The sequence below is a fragment of the Mauremys mutica genome, chromosome 1, assembly GCF_020497125.1.
Source record: "Mauremys mutica isolate MM-2020 ecotype Southern chromosome 1, ASM2049712v1, whole genome shotgun sequence".
NCBI classification, from domain to species: domain Eukaryota; kingdom Metazoa; phylum Chordata; order Testudines; family Geoemydidae; genus Mauremys; species Mauremys mutica.
This window is the reverse complement of record NC_059072.1, coordinates 322,220,751-322,241,957: the sequence shown is the minus strand read 5'-3', so window position 1 is coordinate 322,241,957 and position 21,207 is coordinate 322,220,751.

Below are 21,207 nucleotides of genomic sequence, written 5' to 3'. Positions count from 1 at the left end.
GAAATACTGAAACAATTTACCAAGGGATGTGGCAGATTCTCCGTGACTTGAAGTCTTTAAGTTAAGACTTGATGTCTGCCTAAGAGAGATGCTCTAGCTCAACCAGAAGTTATGGGTTTACTATAGAAACCACTTGGTGAAATGGAATAAGTCAGAGTAGATAATCAAACAGTCACTTCTGGGCTTAAAATGTATGAATTGTAATATGCTGTTAAGTGCCTCCAGTTCAGGGAATTATATTAGGGAATTATTGGGATGTATTTTCAAATAGAAAAAACTGAAAGCTCAATAGCACTAGAGACCTAGGTTGTGCCATGTTTATTTTACCATTAGGGCTGGAAGACTTGACTCTTTTTATCATCAGTGCTTCTGGCAGAGATTAGGGTGAGTCACACACTGTGCTTCCTAATTATGACAGGAATAGCTCAACTTAAACAGAAAGCGTTCATAATAGAGCCCTGTTGTCAAGTTTCCAAAGGCATGACACCTGGAAACTCACTGTTTCTAGGAGTTGGGTACAGAGAGCACAATGCAGTGTGTGGTGACAGGAGGCAGGCTAGGTAGGTATGTATTCTGGACAAGTCTTAACCTGATCTACCTCCCTGCTGATGGAACCTCTGCTCTGTGCTTCTCTAGTCTTATGTCTACCTTGTGTCCTCCCTAGTTCTGTGTTGGATGGGCAAGAACAGTAGAGTAGTTAGTGAAGGAAGAAGTTGGGAGCTGAGAGGAAGGAAAGAGACAAATCCTGTAGCTAGAAGGGGGTCAGATTGAGTTGAGAAGCTGTTAGGGGACTTTGGTAAAATAAGGCACATAGGAGTAGATTGGGTGTGTTGTGTGGAAGGATTAATAACTGGTAGACGATGAAGATTAAGGTGCAGTGAGAGAGATGGACGAGAAACTGAAGAGGAACTCAAAGGGTAAAATGAAATACAATAATATAGTGGGTCAAGTGACATAAGGCATTTTTTTTGAGAATTCCATAGATACTGAAAGATACTACAGTGCTCAGAGATTAACTTAAATACTATGGGGGGGGAAGGCCATATAAAAATATATAAATAGCAAACACACAAGTAATTCAATAAGCACGAATTATAGCCACATCATTGTACACAAAACAATTGTCAGAGGACAGGCCATTATTTTCAAACAGAGCGTACAGGCATAGTACATTTTTTGTTTCCTGTCCTTTGGAAGAATGATAATGATTGTTCAATATTAACCAACAACAAAGCATTCTGGATTTCAGCAGTGGAAAAGGTTAATTGGTTACAACTCTTCTGCATATCACGGCCAGTATAGATCATATCACAGCTTCAGCCATCCGTGTAACACTTATTTTCTTGTATGTATTAAGATGGTCAATACAATATTTTAAATAGCAGGCTACAGCAGACAAGATCATAACTTAGATGAGGTTGGCTAGCCTTTAGTGTCTGAAAATATAGATATTAAAACAAACAGATCATTTATGCATGACTATGAACTATAAACAGTCGGCCACCTTAGGATGAACAGTTACATCCCTAGGAGCCTAGACGTCTCCTTCAGTGTGTGCATAGAGCGCTTTCATTAGAATCATAGAAGATTAGGGTTGGAAGAGACCTCAGGAGGTCATCTAGTCCAATCCCCTGTTCAAAGCAGAACCAACACCAACTAAATCATCCCACCTCTTTTAAAAGCCAGATTAAAAAGGCTATTTAAAAGGTATGGGTATTTCTAAGGTCAGGGCTGAGGGGACTGAAAGATCACTTGAAGCTTGTAAGTTCGCAAAGCAGCACATGCCACATTGTTTATTTATTTAGTTATGTTAGTTTGCTTTTGAACATTTTAGTTTAAGCTGACAAGATAGCTTTGCTTTTGCAAGCTGGATGCCTCAGTGGCAGTGGTTTTTTTTTTGTTTTTTTTTACCAGTTCTAGAATAAAATAGAGACCCTCCTCCAGGTACAAAAAAGAAGCAGCAGCAGCAGCTTTCTTGCAGGTATTTATATTGTCTTTTTGAAGGTAAAAATGAAGTAAATCCCCAAAACAAGATAAAATATCTGAGTGTAAAAGACTTCATAGTTATTTGATCATTCCAAGTCCCAAACACAAATACAACAGAAACATGTCACTAGTGTTTCTATGATAGCCACCTAAAATAATCTCATCAAAACCCAAATAAAAACCCAAATGCTTTTCCTTCCTTGTGTTGCTTTTAAGCAGAATGATGTCCATATCTTTTCTGCAAGGTAGACCAGGTTATTAATCCGATCCTAATCATCTTAGCAAGAGTCTGAGATAGGACAAATTTCCCCTTTGTTGTGAACTCTTTGAGGGCCTTAGGTTTGCATTCCTATGAAGTGCCTCCAAGCAACGATCCCCATGCATTAAATTAATCCTATTTCTCTCTCTCGCTGACTTTGGCGACTGAAGTTTAGTTTACTACCTGCAGCACATTCCATTTCAGACACTGTTTTATTTTTTTTAAGACAAAACAAAGACTCCTTATTGAAGCTTATGTGAGCCGCTTTATCTGAGAGAGTTCAGGGGTTGTGTACTGCATAACAAAGCTATACAATGCATACTTTATGCTAGCAGGGTGCAATTTAATCCATATTTAGTTCAGGCATGAGTGTTGGCAAAACCTTCTTGGCCTCAACAGTGCATGTGAGCCATTTTGATTATGTCCTGTGACGCAGTACATTCGATACGATAAAAATAATAGTGGGTGGATTTGCCAGTGATCCTGCTGTTATTCACATCAGTGGTGAATAAATGGGATTAGGGGAAATGTTCATAATAGTGTCTTGACAAAGAGGGGTAGTTGATTGAGGGTATGCTAAACCTCATAGAAAATGACACAACTTCTCCAATAGGGTCATTGGGGTAAGATTTAGATTTTTCACATCATTTGAATTTTATAAATCCTTCACCATCACAGTTGGAAATGTTTGTGTTGACCTGCAAAGGGAGAATCAACTTGTTCAAAAATTTGTAAATGAAATTTTTCTAAAGCACTGGTTGAAACAGACTAAAACACATGCCGCTTTTACAAAATGCTTACCCTTATCCTGAGTCTTACATTATAAAGTGATCTATTTCCTCTATCCGGATAGTGTCCAGTTCCCAATTTCAGTTCACAGCTGGACAAGTCAGGTGCAGTGTTTTCATTTTTGTATCTCATTGGCAACAACAAATTATTCTCTAATATGTAGCAAATAACATCTTGAAATCTGTTTTATATAATCAACAGTTTAAGGGATAACATTGGGGAAAAGCTTAGGAAAATCAGGCCCTTGGAAGTGAAGAAATCACTGCTCATATTTGCTCAAGGCCAATGTAAACTAGTGGAAATATACAATTGGTTTTAGATTTTATCTAGAATCTTGCTCTCCCTCTTTCTCTCTCCATATATATGGACATTTGTTTTGTACATATAATGTATATATAATTTATATATAAATACACACACACCCACACACGCTAAATAAAATTAAAATAAATGAAGAATAAGTGAGTACAAGCTAATAGGGTGCAGTTTTATCAGTGTCAGTTTGGCGTTATCACATTGCCTCTGAGTAGTGAAACCGCATGCAATTTACACAAGTCATGTGCTGATAAAACCTTTATGCCAAACAAACACTTATTCTGCATATGCCACAGATTACCAAAAATCTATTTTTGGAGTGTTAAATGTTTGATTTTTTTAATATATCTCTGCCTGTCAAGTCAGTTGCCTTAGTTAGCAGTAGCCCAAAGCTACAGGGAAGAAAAACAATAACCAATTAAATAAAACACCTCTAAAAGTGACATACACAAGTTTTTCTAAACATAAAGCTATTATGCTTTTAAAATCCAATATGTGAATGGCTTCCAGGGACAGAGCAAGTACTGTGCCTCCCACTGGGAATTTTTGAGCATATCAAGCTGCCATTTCTAACGCTGCAGGGCAACGTATTGGAATTTTAATCATGTTTTGGGTCCTGGACTGAATATACCACTGCACCATGGCTCAGGCCTGTGTAATTTCTGAGTGGGAAGTGAGTGGGAGGAGGGCGGTTCCCCTGTTGAGGGGAAAGAAAGAACTCTGTTTTGGAGGCAGGTCAAGTTTAAAATGGCAGCTTTCTGACATTGCACTCAGGTTGGAATAATATCCTAGGGGATGGATTAATGGGCAGAGAGGGGACTGGTGTAGTGTGTGATTCAGCACCTCGTTATTGCAACAAAGGTGCAACACATAAAAAACCCAGTCTTCTATCCTGAGCTCTCTGGGGCAGGGATTGTGTTTGTGTAATTTGTTTGTACATTCCCCGGTACTTTGAGACTCTGATCCCTGATTGGAGTCCTGAAGTGCTACCACAAGAGAAATAATAAATAAATTAATAATGGCAGATATAGACACTGCACTGAATTTCCTGACCTTGTTTACCTTAAAAGGTCACATGACTGAGGTCAGTAGCCATTGGAGTCAGTGGCCACTGGCACACATATCACTGTTACATATGCTGCTTAGTGTAAATCTGTGTCTGAACTATAGCAGAACTTGCAGCATAGAGCACAGCAGCCATTTAACAGTGCTCAGCATTATTCATAAAAAAGGAAGCATAGACATCTGTCCCCAGCTGAAATTACAGTGGGAACATGAGCAGGCAGAATCTGGTTGCCCAAGTTCTTTGCAAAAGCACCGTCAGAAATGTCAATTGTCAGAATGTTCACAATAAGATTGATTTTATATAAAGTTCGATGTGACCATTTCACATATTGCCCTGACCAGTAGCCATAATTACCATTAGTCCTCTTGGTATTAAAGGAGAAATTCTATGACAAGTATGTGAATGTGTGAAATGAACACAAACTAATAAATTGTCTCTCAGGCATACTGCATTAGTTATATGATAAAAAAAGGGAAGGGAGATATTTTACTGAGCTGATTGTACTCAGAGGATCAAAAAAAAAAAGGTTCAAAGGCATCATTTTCATAGGTCCTGTATTTGCAGTGATGTTTTAAAAGATGAGGAATGAATCCGCTTATCCTTCACTAGTCAGAGAAAAGGGGATTATAGACTCTAGCTGTTCTTTTAACATATATAAACTCCATGCTGGGCCATAGAGAATGAGCCAGGATTCTGAAGCGCTACAGAATAAACAGCATTTACTGCATTGATTTTATTTTTACTAAATAATGAGTATTGCTAGGATGTAGGGGTTTTAATTTATTTCTGACTAACCCTTGGCATGAATGAGAATAGATCTTAGCTTGAAGGTCTGTCAAAAACATATGTCCGTGTGGCCATTTTTAAGTTCTAGAACAAGAGAAAAAGAAGTTGCCCAGTCTGGAGCTTTTTTATATTAATATAGAAAACTGCGGTAGTTTTTTTACAATTAGATTTTACAAGCTTTTACTCCATGTTGGAATATTGAGGAATAATGAAAGAAAACCTACCCAAATCATAGTTTAAAAAACACAAGTACAAAAATGTGCTTTGAGCATGGCAGCAGAAAGGACAGGACACTTGAGTAGGATAGTAGGAGAGATCATGCTATATCATTTCAAAATGTTCTTGCTTCATTTCCACACTCAGCCAGTGCCAGCTCTGATTCATATGAGATTAGGCGACCTCCACAAAAAACCCAGTTGTTACAAGAATTACTGCAGAGCTGAGAAACCTGGTTAGTTATTTGGGGTTCATGTTGCCCTATCTCCTCGTAAGAGCAGTGTGTTCTTCTTCTTAGGATTCCCCAGTTTATTAGTCATTCTCAACATGCTGAAAGAAAAACTAATGTATAAACATTGTAAATGAGTGATACGGCTTCAGACACTATAAATGATAGACAGTGGCCCATTACCTGTGAGCTGGAGGATAGCTGGGAAGCTAATGGGTGGAATTAGCATCCAGAAAATCTGCAGTGTCATTGTTTGCTCATGGCTGCTCACGCATGATACAAGTGAAAAACAGCTAATGGGAGACTGACCTTATGCATTCAGAGAAATGTAGGATCATAGAACACAGAGACATAAGTAACCTATTAGTTCATTACATCCATCCAACCCAAAGAATGAGCCCCAATTAGCTAGTAGCATAGTTTCTTAGTATCTCTTTTAAATACTTATATGTTCCCGATCACCATAGTATATGAATGTCTTACAATTTTTACTGTATTCATCCTCACACTACCCCTGTGAGGTAGGCAAGTAGTAACACCCCTATTTTACAGATGGGGAACTGAGAGACTGTGACAGAAATCTGTGACCTAGCAGGGAAGATGGCCCAGGTGTTCAGAATCTGAGTCCAGCACTCTAACCACTAGCTCATCCTTTTTCTTTGTGTGAGTTTAACAACTCCCTCCTTGGGTCATCAGGACCATTTGAACTAAAAGCATGAGCCTTTATTATGTGAGCTAAAGCAGGTACCTTTATTAGGCTCTTATGTGAACCAGCCACTAGAGGGGAACAAAGACACATTCCCCCAATGTGAATTGCATACTTCCCGTGCCTGGAATATTTGTCCAGAGGAACTAATGTCTACAAAAGTGGCACTTCAAGTGGGGCTTGAATTTTAGTAATGACCGCCTGCTCAGGTGGACTGCAGGTTTTGAACCCAGGACCTTCAGGTTTGAAAGCATGAGATTTTCACTTGAACTAAAAGAATAAATCCACTGAGCTGGCAACTGCAGGAGGCTCTAGAACAGAATAAAAGACATATTGTCCTATTATGGGTTATGCCAGTACCTTTGATGTTATCACTGACAGTGATGCCACAAAACAACCCACAAGACATATATATGCACACAACAAATCCAGAATGTGTAGAAAGAAATATATCACCAAAAGAAAATAAAAAGCAAAAGCTAAAAATTATATACAAAACTCAGTATCTTTATGAATTGCATTTTTCTGCTTTGAAGTATTCATTGGTCACTCTTACAGAGCTCAGTGATTGTAATAACTACAAGGACTGTCCCCAACAGTCATCCCTCCTATTTGCATTAGCAGGACTGACACGCATACGCAGATAGGAAATTAGACCCTGTAGATTCTATAATACCTACTTTATTATAGGTTTAAAAAGAAGATAATCTGTGGTTTCATTGCTCTTTCGTAAATTTAGATAGCCTATAGGCTTTGTGGACAAGAGCTCAAGAATGTCATAAATTATATATTCTATGGCTTTCAATAACGAATATATAGTGTTCAAGTTTATACAAAGAAGTTGGCAAATCCTGTAACAGGAATACCTGCACACAAAAAAATTAAAAAATCTGTTCGCCAGATGAAGTTTCCTAAAACACAGAATTTCATTGATAAGTTCTTTTTACATTTATAACCAGCTGTTTCCCTGTCCAGTACTTAAAAGGCTCCCCCACTTTTCCTTTTACAGTAGGTGATTTTTTTTCATAATAACTGACAAATAGCCCAGAATGAAAACAACATACAGTACTCAAACATGTCAGCAATGAGTTACAGCCTATTACTTTCAAATTCTGGCAGACTAGAATGCTAAGTGCAGGTCACTCAGCTGTGGAGAAATTAGATATAATTATATCTGGAGGCTGGAAATCCCATAAAGTGCAATATCACACAGTGGCTGCTTATTACAATACTCTACTTTCATTTTCTAAGGGAAGAACCATTTTGTAATATATTTGTGAAATATCAAGCTGTTACCCAGAAGAGGAGCTCCAGGTGTGAGCAGATACCAACTCGTACTGTGTGACAGGTGTATAATTTTTTGTACCTTGATCCATGTCATGTTAGTGAGGCCCAGAGAACAAAATCTGTCTCTTGCCAGCACTCCTGTGGTCGGACCGTTATTAAACAATTCCAGAAGAAGTTGCTTTGAAGTTGCATAATAATTCATCATTGGTGTAAAATAATAATAATAATAAGACTAGGTTTAAGATTCAGATTGCCCTATATTCTCTGTGAAGAATTCAACTGGAGCGACACTGAGCAAAATGTCATTTGCATATTACCCACCTTTACTAAACTGACCGATAGGTATACAGGCAAATCATTCTCAGGAAGGAACTCTCCTTTTCTCTCTCTGATTAATTGTCTTATATCTTGAACATTCCAGATATTTTTGTCTTATATCCTTCTTTAAAATCTGTGATGTGATGTTGCCAAGAAGATGCATGGATTTACTACTCACAATGCAGGTATGGGTATTTATCTACTCTAGCTGTTGTGTCCAATATTAGAAATTGTAAACTTCTACTTTCCATTGGGGATTGTTCCTAGGATTTCTAATCAGTTCTTGGCAAACTTGAAGACCCACCTTGTAAAGACAATAAGCCATATTTATCTTTGCATACGTGGTTAATTCCATTAACTTCAATAGGAATTGCCCTCACTAATGCCAGAGTGAATTTGGTCCAGTATTTTCAGATACTATTCAAATCCAGATGATCACTTATTGTTCAAAGTAATAAACAATGCTATGCAAATGTGCAAGTGCATTTACAGTTGGACTTGGACTAAGAATTTCAATTGGGTTTTATTTCAGGACCATTGAGCTGTGAAATACATCAGGTCTGCCCTAACACATGCATTGATTTCAAAAGTATATTAAAGCATATGTGCAACACAGGAAGAGAGTGATGTTAGCTTAGTTGAAAATTAAAGTGGGATGTACTGGGAGTGTGCACATGCTGCACTTATATTTCTGTTGGAGAAATATAGGATATTTTGGGTCCCTACGAAGACTTTTATAATGGGGCTTTTACCTTAGTATCAATGGCTACTGGAGGTTACCCTGAAAGGCAGTGAGCTGCAATCTAGTGCTAGCGTGTGTCTATATCTCCTCGGCTGGTATGACCTCACTGAGATACAGAAGATGTTTATTCAACCATATTCCCGATCAACTGTCAAAGGGAACCCATGGTCTCCTTGTCTTCCCCTCATGGCTCATCCTTATCTTTAGATGCACCTTGAAGGCTCTGTGTCACAGACCCCAGCAGCCAAGCTACAGAGGACTTAACAAGACTCAGGATTAAAAGCAAGGGGGGAGTGAAAGGAACTCCCCTTTCCTTCCCTGGCTGGGGAAAGCTGTACTCCTACAGGTCCTGCTCATTAACTGGTGTGGTGAGAGCTCCCCCTCCAGTGTCCATCTACTTTAACCACTAACAAGCCCTACTCTGGAGCTCATAACCAACGCTCCTACTGCACTTGGGAGAATTTCCATTGTGAATTGTGACACTTTCTTCTCCCTAAGCCTGAATGTGCTATTGCTACAGCACTCCCAGCCCCAAGAGAACTACAAAGCAGAAAACCAGACATAGGAATGTTCTCCATGTTCTGAATCTTCTCCTTCCCCTCCCAATCTGCTTTGTTCCTCCTCCTCCTCCATTCATGTGCTGTGTTCCTCCTTAACCATCTCCCACTGCCTCAGTACTGTAGTGTGCCCCCTTCCCTACCATGCTGCCTGATTTTGGGGTATTCCCCCGGAAAAACTGGAAATAAGGAATTACAACAGAAACAAAAGGACAACAGCAGACCATGATAAAAAAGATGAAAGCTGGTGTTCATGGGCTTCTATTGAGCCTGTTGAAGGCATTTTTATATGTATCTCAATCCCTGTACCTGGTATGCTGGTACTATGGCAACGTGCAGCCTAGCAATAACTAAAGGCACCTGGGAATAGATATCACAGAATTGATAACAGGGATGGAGAGAGATGTTGTAAAAGCCACTTTAATTATGGCCTGGCTGCATCCCAAATCACCTCCATTGTATCGCCCTAAACATGTGCTAAGTTACTCACCTGCTCCCTTCATCTCTCACCAGACCTCTCAACTATATGAGGTTTCATGGTACATCATGCCTTGGAGCTGAACGTTGCTGTCTGTTCCTGCCTTCTGAGACAGGTTTCAATATCTGTGCTGCTCTGGGCGCCAGCTGCAAAGAGGGAGCAGAAGAGGAGGAGTGTGTGGGTGATACACCCCCATTACTATTGCCAGCTGGAAGCCCCAGCTGCAGGCACCATCTTCAGCTTGAGGAAGTCCAGAGCTGCGTTTCACAGTTGTTCAGAAGTCTGTAAGTGAGGGGGTAAGAGCACAGGGACATACACAGGGAGAAAACAAGGGGAGGACGAGGAGAAACAAATGATCAAAAATTGGGGAAACAAATGCATTCCACATTTCAGTCAATTGTCAGACATTTTGGGTGGCTTGTGTCACACGCTGGCAGGTTTGAAGGTTGAGGGATGTCGCTTCCCTGATGTGAACAGTGCCACCTTGATAGTCCCTACATGACACAGCTAATCCAAAAACACTGGGTTAGTTCTAGCAATATTATTATATAATATTAGGAAATTGGACACTAGAGAAACCAAAGTCTTATTGGTCAGTCCAAGCTGCCCATTAATTCATGCATACTATCCATTGCATTCATTTAACACTGTCCCAGAGTGGAGCAATATTCAATTATATTGGCATCAGATCCCTCTTTTGCAAAACATTCTCTTGAAGTTTGCATGAAATGCTGCAGTGCATCAATGTCTTTCATGCACTGGATGCATACTATATTGTCTTGTACTGCAATATAATGAAACTTGGTGATACCAAATAACAAAGACACTGTCATACATGAGGCTGTCCTTTTAATACACTAACCATACATGGTATCTTTCCATTATTTAGACAGTTAAATTATTTGATTCTTTTGCTGATGAAAGTGGTGGTCTACAATGCGATCAGCTATGAAATGCTGGATTCCCATTGTGTGGGATTTGCTGAATCCTGTGGGGGGAGGGTTGGATTTTTTTTCTCTCCCTGTAGTTATTTGTAGAGACTCAGATCTCTCTCTGCAGAGCCCACAATATGAATTCCTATCATTTTTGTAAGTTTGCCACACTTTTTCTGCTGACTGCACTGTATACATTTCTAAATATCAGCTAACCATGCCTGCATGTCCCTCAGGGCACAGACTTTGCAAATTGATCTTGGAGGATTTTTAAAAGACAGATGATGTTTATTTGCTATTATTATTTAAAATTCTAAACTATGTTGTACAGCTATACCAGTGCAGGGAAGGTAAGGGGAGAGTAGAAAACAGAACCGCAGCTTCTTTTCAGCTAGAAACTTTATTAGAGACCATCTATGCAACCGCCTCGGGGGACATCGTTGCAACACAATTGTTCCCTGACACAGTCTCTGTTCTGTGTTGTAGACCTGACCTTGACCCTATCCCCAAACTATGATAAAGCCTAGCCGCCAGGCAATTAGTGGTTGGTTTATTATACCATGAAACATGAGGACTCCTACATTCATCTAGCTAGTGTAACATCAGATGATTTCTTTATTATTCATGTGTGTCTAAAACTTTGTTGAATCCTACCAAGGTCTTTGATTCAGTGATATCTTGTGACAATGACCTCCACAAGTTAGTTATGTAAAAAACTATTTCCTTTAATCAGTGTTAAGCTTTCAGCAAAGCACTTTATGTATACGCTTAAGTACATCCCTATTCAGTAAAATACATAAGCATCTGCTTAGGTATCATTGACTAAAATCAGACTGTCTCATAGCTAAATTTCTTCTTCAGGAATTTGCTCTTAGTTTGTGTCTCTTTGGCTCTTTGTTCTGCAAATTCCCTTTTAACTCTCCTAAATGCCACCATATATTTATATATTTTATTGTATGTTCCTTTTCAACTGGCGATACTTGGGCTACCTTTCAACTTTTTGAAGGATACACTTCTGGCTTGGATAAGTTCAGTAATTTAGCATTGAACTGAACTTTTTTCTTGCATTTCTTCTCCCTCTTTTATTTAGGGATATTGTGAGCTCCTGGCATCTAACATGCTCAGGAAGCCTTCAAGCTCACTTTAGTTTTTTCTACTTTAATCTTTATGTTCTTTCTAGCTAGCTAGAGATCTATTCACTCCAAGGCCACCCTTTCCTCACACATCCAAGCATTAGATTTTTGTGGAACAGAGACACTTTGGCTTCTCATCCCTGAGCATCTGCAATGCTGTTCCTTTTAAGGGTAATATTTGCATGATTCCACAATCACATGAAATTTTAGCTTAAGTATGGTAATACTTGAAAGCTCAGATTCAGAGTTTGAAAAAGTTATCAATCCTAAGGTAATGTTTCAACTCCTATAAAATAATTCTGACATTAGAAGTCACTTTTTAAAAGTGAGTTTGATTGCTTGTGAAAATGCTAGACTGACAGTCCTGAAGATGGAAATTTATCCATAAGACTGGCTGTAGCAGCACATGCTCCAACCCTGATCTCGAGAGTCATTTCAAGAGATGAAAGGGTAATAGAGTTTCCATACTTGGTTGTCTGCTGAGTACCAATTAGAGATAGTTTTGGTGTCTAACAGGAACTGGATTGAGATCACCAAGCCATATCCCATTGTGAACAGCCATCAGATAGTACAGTAAAAACTTTGTAATCTGGCATGTTGGGGGAAATCAGGGGTACCGGTTAGCCAAAAATTAACTAAGAGTTATACTTATCAACGGAATAGCAATTCTCAAAGAATTAGAATACAATACAATGAATAAAGTATAAAATAGTATACAAGTACTCACCAATCCAGTAGTAGTACTGCACTGCAGAGTGGTTGGTTTCTTGAAGCACTTAGGTGTATACAGGTAAAATTTTCCAAACAGTAGGTTATCTTATGACACTGCATATCACTATGGGCAGCGCATGGCGTATACTGAGATCACTAAAAATACACAACACTAAAACTATACTGAACATAATTTAATCTTTTTTTGATGATTCAGAAGGCACTTCAGGATCTTGCAGTGCCTCAGGGTCATCATTATCAACATCAATTATCATTGTAGATGTAGAAGGTGTAGGAGATTGGGCTGAATCTGTAATGACCCTATGACATGCCCTGGAGGCTGCTTTTTTGAATAAATCCTTGATATCAGCTTTCTTACTTGTCTTCTGCCTCTTTTGCATAAAAGTAGAGTGCAGAATGTGCAATTGCATATTGGGCAGTATACTAGTTCCAGTCACTAGACTGAAGATTTGTATTGGGAGATATCAGAAATGCCAGTTAATAGAGCTTTCTGGTTGATAAAGTGCCAGATAACACAGCTTTTACTGTAACAATGGTCTGAACTGGTGACCTAAATGTGAAACAGAAATTAAAAGGTACAGTACCAAAAGTAAAATCCCTGCAAGCTGCATGGAAACTTTTTAAAGACACCATAATAGAGGCTCAACTTAAATGTATACCCCAACTTAAAAAACAGAGAACCAAAAAAGAGCCACCATGGTTAAACAACAAAATAAAAGAAGCAGTGAGAGGCAAAAAGGCATCCTTTAAAAAGTGGAAGATAAATCCTAATGAGGAAAATAAAAAACAACATAAACTCTGGCAAATGAAGTGTAAAAATATAATTAGAAAGACCAAAAAAGAATTTGAAGAACAGATAGCCAAAGACTCCAAAAGTAATAGCAATTTTTTAAAATACATCAGAAGCAGAAAGCCTGCTAAACAACCAGTGGGGCCATTGGACGACTGAGATGCTAAAGGAGCACTCAAAGACCATAAGGCCATTGTGGAGAAATTAAATGAATTCTTTGCATCGGTGTTCACTGTTGAGGATGTGAGGGAGATTCCCAAACCTGAGCCATTCTTTTGGGGTGACAGATCTGAGGAACTGTCCCAAATTCAGGCGTCATTAGAGGAGGTTTTGGAACAAATTGATAAACTAAATAGCAATAAGGAACTCAAATGTGAAATTGCAAGACTACTAACTGTCATCTGTAACCTATCATTTAAATCAGCTTCTGTACCAAATGACTGGAGGATAGGTAATGTGACGCCAATTTTTAAAAAGGGCTCCAGAGGCAACCACAGGACAGTAAGCCTCACTTCAGTACTGGGCAGACTGGTTGAAACTATCGTAAAGAATAAAATTGTCAGACACATAGATGAATGTAATTTGTTGGAAAATAGTTAACATGTTTTTTGTAAAGGGAAATCATGCCTCAACAATCTACTAGAATTCTTTGAGGGGGTCAACAAGCATGCGAACAAAGGAGATCCAGTGGATTTAGATTTTCAGAAAGCCTTTGACAAGGTCCCTCACCAAAGGCTCTTAAGCAAAATAAGCAGTCATGGGCTAAGAGGGAAGGTTCTTTCATGGATTGGTAACTGGTTAAAATATAGGAAACAAAGGGTAGGAATAAATGGTGTGATAGACCCAGGCCAGTTGGGTACAACAAAGTAGTAGAAGGCAGATATACTGGCCACCGGATTAGCAGTTTTCTGTTCCCTGACTGACCAAAGCAGGGGCTACTCCAGGCTAATGAGAACACCTGACTCCAATTAACCTAGACGGTATTTGGTCCTGCCATGAGGGCAGGGGACTGGACTTGATGACCTCTCAAGGTCCCTTCCAGTCCTAGAATCTATGAACCTGCAAAGAGTCAGGTGAGGTCATTAAGGTAATGTGAACACCTGACTCTAATTAAGGCCCTTCTTGATACTATAAAAGGGCTCACTGAACAGAGCCAGGGAGCCAGAGGAGAGGAAGTGTGGCTGAAGGGCTGGTTAATGAAGACACCCTCACGCCATCGGTAAGGGACCCCTAAGGTAAGGGTGAAGAAGAGAGAAGCAGGAGAGCTGTGGGGAAGTGGCCCAGGGAAATGTAGCAACTCTGGCAGTGAAAGGTCGGCTGCCAACAGCTGATGCCATTAGGGTCCCTGGGCCAGAACCTGGAGTAGAGGGCAGGCCCAGGCTCCCCCCAACCCACCATTACAGAAACACCTTCTAGGAGGGGAAGACAGGACCCTGTCAGGACAGGAGGCTAAACTGTTCTGAAATAAGCCCCTAGGGACAACAGAGACTGTGGGAGTTCTCTCACCAACCTCCTTGTTGCCTTATGATGAAAAGGACTCAGTAGACTGTAACCCTGGCCCTAGAGAGAGAAGGGCTACATGGAGGGTCGCAGTGAGCTACTGAGGCTAGCATATACTGCCTAGAGGCGTGGGACTTACGGGGACAAGGTCGGAGCTCTGCCACAATGATCAGTTTTCAGAATGGAGAGAGGTAAATAGTGGTGTCCCCCCAGGGATCTGTACTGGGCCCAGTCCTATTTAACATATTCATAAACAATCTGGAAAAAGGGATAAACAGTGAGATGGCAAAATTTGCAGATGATACAAAACTACTCAAGATAGTTAAGTCCCAGGCAGACTGCGAATAGCTACAAAAGGATCTCACAAAACTGGGTGACTGGGCAACAAAATGGCATATTAAATTTAATGTTGATAAATGCAAAGTAATGCACATTGGGAAACATAATCCTAACTATACATATACAATGATGGGTTCTAAATTAGCTGATACCACTCAGGAAAGAGATCTTGGAGTCATTGTGGATAGTTCTCTGAAATCATCCACTCAATGTGCAGCGGCAGTCAAAAAGTGAACAGAATGTTGGGAATCATCAAGAAAGGGATAGATAAGACAGAAAATATAATATTGCCTCTATATAAATCCATGGTATGCCCACACCTTGAAAACTGCGTGCAGATGTGGTCACCTCATCTCAAAAAAGATAAATTGGAATTGGAAAAGGTTCAGAAAAGGGCAACAAAAATGATTTGGGTACAGAACGGCTTCCGTATGAGGAGAGATTAATAAGACTGGGATTTTTCAGTTTGGAAAAGAGGCGCCTAAGGGGGGATATGATAGAGGTCTATAAAATCATGAGTGGTACAGAGAAAGTAAATAAGGATGTGTTATTTACTTCTTCTCATAATACAAGAACAAAGGGCCATCAAATAAAATTAATAGGTAGCAGGTTTAAAACAAACACAAAGTATTTTTTCATGAAACAAACTGTCAACCTCTGGAATTCCTTGCCAGAGGGTGTTGTGAAGTCCAATACTATAATGGAGTTCAAAAGGGAGCTAGATAGATTCATGGAAGATAGGTCCATCAATGGCTATTAGCCAGGATGGGCAGGGATGGTGTCCCTAGCCTCTGTTTGCCAGAAGCTGGGATTGGGTGACAGGGCATGGATCACTTGATGATAACCTGTCTGTTCATTCCCTTTGGGGCACCTGCCATTGGCCACTGTCAGAGGACAGGATACTGGGCTTGATGGACCTTTGGTCTGACCCAGTATGGCTGTTCTTATGAAAGGCTCCCTATCTCAGTATCAGTCCCCACTACTCTTCCTCCAACCACTGCTACACACCCCAGGCCCTGGACATCTTTTTTTAATAATTTTTTTTCTTGGGAGCCATTTGTAGTTCATAATTGATGCTCAGTTAGAGATTTTTAAAAATTGGATATAATATTTTAAATGAAGCAGCAAAGAATCCTGTGGCACCTTATAGACTAACAGACGTTTTGCAGCATGAGCTTTCGTGGGTGAATACCCACTTCTTCGGATGTCTTGCATCCGAAGAAGTGGGTATTCACCCATGAAAGCTCATGCTGCAAAACGTCTGTTAGTCTATAAGGTGCCACAGGATTCTTTGCTGCTTCTGCAGAACCAGACTAACACGGCTACCCCTCTGATACTTGACATATTTTAAATGGACTAGTTAAACCATTTCATGTCTAGCTATATGGTAACAAGTGAAGTTAACGTATCTGACTAGTGAAGTTAAACACATTTGTGTTGCATTTTTAAATGATTTCCAGAGTACACAGACACCATGTTTAGTATTTGCCCAAAGCTAAATAAATAAATATGGGTAGACTTAAAAGGCTTAGATTTTTATTGGTAAATGTTGTTTTCACCATACTCACATAAACTGACAAAAAATATTTCCATCGTTAATCAAAATTTACAGATTAGCAAAGTATGAAAAATGCTTCTTGTGAACTTATTTTGACATGTGATGTTGCCAATTTGTGTTTTAATGGTTATAAAGCTTTAACATTTTGAATTTTAACATCTGCTGTCACTAAACAATTGCCTGACCCCCTATTAATTTCCCACGAGTGTGAAACTTTAAATCAATGACAATTTAAAAAATAAACATTGATATTATTCATTTAAATTATTTTTAAAAAATTGAATTCTGCCAAGTGTAAATATGGGTGATAGCAAATTACAATAGAATACCTTACGTATAATGCAACATAAGTCTAGAAGACTGTAAGGGAGTAAAAGCTGATGTATTTTATACTTTCTTTTGACATGTAAGTGAAGTTATTTTAGATGCAGACTCTCAGATTTAGACTCTCTTGAACATGCTCACACTTACCAGGTTGTGATTTACACATCGGCCCTAAGGCTAACTGAGGCTAAGGGAGACCTGGCTGGTGTACCACAATGAAGGGATAGAAAAAAGGCCATGGAAAAGCCACAGGAAGATATAAGAGGATATAAGTGAAAGTAGGGATTGCCTTGTAAGTTACACTAACAATCTCCCTTAGACTGACTGGGCCAAATTCAGAAGTGACGAATAAGGGGGTGCAAAGTCTCATAATGGTAAGTGGGCATGGGTACAAGAGTCTCTCAGGGTATATATACACCACAAATTAAGGTGTGGTTGCAACTTGGGTAGACATACCCACCCTAGCATTAATCTAGCTAGCACAGGTAATGATAGTAGGGGAGATGTGGTGGCATGGACTTCAGTGTGGACTAGCCACCCAAGTATGTACCCAGGGTCCCCAGCGAGCTTGTACAGAGGTGGCTAGCCCATGTCAAAGCCCTTAATTTGCAGTGTACTCATACCCTAAATGGGTCTAGTTTAGCATAACATACATGTTGAGGGGGCCAAAAGAATGTGTAAATTACACAATCTTAGATTTACCCCCTGAATCTGGTCCAGAACTGGTGGCTAATTTGGCATCTGGATATTTTAAGCAGAGCTATAAAACAAATAAGGCTTTGAAATATCTTGTTCCCGCAAGCAGCACATGCCAGATGACATGATTATAATATTAAGACTGGAACAAGAATAGGTCAGGTGTCTTTCCTGTTTTTGTTATGGTCTTTGTGAAACTTCACTAAAAATATGTCATTTTCCATTGAGAGAGAATGCCGGTGAGATAACATATTTTATTGGACCAACTTCTGTTAGTGGAAGAGACAAGCCTTCAAGCTTCACAGAGCTCTTCTTTAGGGCTTGGAAAGGGTATTTTCCATTGTTGTTTTGACCTCTATCAGCAGTAAGAACTTTACATGGCTGGGCATTTCTCTTCTTAATAACAAGTAAAGCCTCAGTAAAGACAGAGGAAGAGAGATCATTTGCCAGTGAAAACAGACTAAATTATAAAATGAAATTGTATTTATCATTATTTTATCCTTTCCAACACACACAAATATTCTGTAACCTCATTTACTGCACACCGTCAGTCCTGACCAGTCGTGGAGCCAAATGTCTGGGCCCACATTTTTAGACAAGATTGTGTACAATTCTGAGTGCAAGCGTGCATGTTCATGATTTGTATGTTCAATCACAGTAACACACACACATCCCTGAATATGAAGGTCTGAAAATGTACATCTGTAACTATTAGTTGTCTGCATTTCTGTTTTGTTTCACACTTGGCTACATAGTTACATAAAATAAACAGCAAGAGTGATTCAAATGCATAGTCTGTGTTTTTAAATTGGAATGTAGTGCTTTTTAATCATACTCTTCTACTGTATTTTCAGCTCTCTGCCAGTACGTTAAAGCTCTTGCTAAGGATTTAGCATACAAAGTACTGCAAGTGTAAACTGCCCCTGTGGTGATGGTGAATTTTGATCAAAAAGAAAAATAGGAGTTATGGACTCAAGGAAAGAGAAACGGGATAATACATTTTCCGTATGGTGTATAAGAGTCAGGAATTTTATCTCACTTTTAATGATGCAAGTGGAGGGTCATTTAGCACAGGTGCTGGAACTAGAGGTGCTGAGCGTGCTGTCGCACCCTCTGGCTTGAAGTGGTTTCCATCATATCCAGGGTTTACAGTTTGGTTCAATGGCTCTCAGCACCCCACTATACAAATTGTTCCAGCACCCTGTCATTTAGTGTCTAGAATGCCATCCCACATGTAGAGTTGAAATGATGGGTGGGGGCAGGAGTGCTGGAGTACAGCAGCAGCACATCCCCAGAGCCCAGCTCAAGGATTGGGCTCCAATATCCTTTAAGGGAGAAGCCATCTATGGCTCTCAGTTCCTATTGTGTGGAAACCAGTCACCTATGTTCCTTTACCTTTTCCCCTCTACACAAAGTGGCTCGAGAGGCCAGAAATCACCCCAGTTTGTGAGATGTGTGGAGAACCATCTGCAGAATTCACACCCCAACTCCATTGGCACTTGTAGCCCATGCTGTAAGCATGATGGCCCCAGTTTAGGAGACTGAAGTTAAAGTTAAACATGTGCTCAAGATACTATAAGTGCAGTATAAACATGTATATAGAATAGAAGGCCCATTGAGCATAGGTAAGGAGTCCATGGATTAAATTGAGGTAAACACAGGAAGAGTTAAGGTTGTTGACAGATCATTAACTCTCAATTTCCTGGATGTTAATTACATATTTGTTTTCAATTAATTTATCTCTATTTACAACCTGACCTGTTTTAACTAAGCTTTTTGTACAGGAATATTAATCACATACAGCATCAACACGATGCAAATTTAGGATCTGCAGATTCAAGCCTTAAGGCAAAGAAGCAGCTCCATTAACACTGAAATCTGCAGTGTCTCGTCAAGGTCATCATTGGCCAGGAGACTCTGGAGATAGCAACACACATAGGTAACCTAGTTTATTAGACTGTGTCATAAACCCACACTCCCGTCCTGCATTTGAGATTATGAGGACATCTCCACCACCATTTCCAAAACCACCAGTGACAAGGGGAAATGAAGAAAAAGTGAACTGATGGAGTAAGGCAGGGGTTCTCAACAGGGGTGTCCTAATCTCCTTGGGTATCAATGGGTTGCAACCACCCTGCCCTTCCCACAAAATTAAGTGTATATTGGTCTCAGCTGCATCAAAGGGGGGTACCCAGAATGGAAAAGATAATTGGAGGGGTTCTCTGAATGGAAAAAGCTGAGAGCCACTGAGGCAAATGCAAAATTAAAGGGAAGGAGATAATGTCGGGGAGAGACTGGCATTATATATATATATGGGGGAAAACCTCAAAGACGACAAAGTTAAGGAGATTTTTTTTTTTATAGAACATTTACTTTAAACAACATTTGGAACCTGTGATTTCATGGTGGTTTGTGTGCTTCCAGCCAAAGAATAAAAAAGAAGTTCTGAAAACATTCCTAGCTTAGCACTGGGAAGCTACAATACCTTCCCTCCTGTCTTGCTGCTGTAGTTGAAAATAATTTTCCCTTTTGAAAGGGGGACAGCTGTGTGACGTGATAGTCCAACAAAGAAGCAATGTAAATTTTAAAGTACATTTTCATTTTATGATCTTTATACATTAAAAGGACTTACAATGAGGAGTTTGTGAGTGAGACTAACATGTTCATTACCTTCACTATCTCTCATTTTGCAATACTAAGAATAGCTTGTTAAACTGGAACTCTTTAATTATCTGCTCCTTTGTTGACTGATTGGTAAAGGTTTTTGTGTGGAGGGTAACAGGTCACACCTATAATTAATATCAAAGCCCCATAACTTCCTGTTGAGTAAGCTGTAGTATTTAACTGTAGCATTTGATATAATTGTGAAATTACTTATTTAGAGGGAGTGAGACAAGTTAAGAATCTTGCATCACTTTTGATGATGCCTTTTTCATGAAATGGAAAATGTTACCTGATTATTCATTTTCTGGGACCGACTCCTCTCCCAGTGAGACATATGGGTCATACACACTTGTCCCATGAGCTTGGCCACTCTCCTTTCACTCCAGTTGGGTAACCTCCAAAGCTGTATAGAAACACTAAACTCTCTATGCCAAATTAAACAAACTTTTTAAATGGTGTACCTTATACAACAGTATTAATGATTTACATGGAGGACCTCAGAGAGGCTTTCATAGAAGCATCCAAGGATTTATCCAAAGTGGGGTAGAGCAGTGGAAAGGTCAATCCCAGAAAATAAATGATCAGGTAACATTTTCCTCTTTGGGTTGTGACCTCTTCTCCAGTTTGAAATATTTGGGACACAGCAATCAAGAAATAAAAACAGTAGGAGGGAGAGAGAAGTGGGTTAGGGGAACATACTTTTCTCCCTCCTTCAAATTAGTCTAATTACACTAGTTAGGAACCACCACTTGGAATACTTTCCTGCCAAAAGAGGAAATTGTATCCAGGGTCCCAATTATGTGAA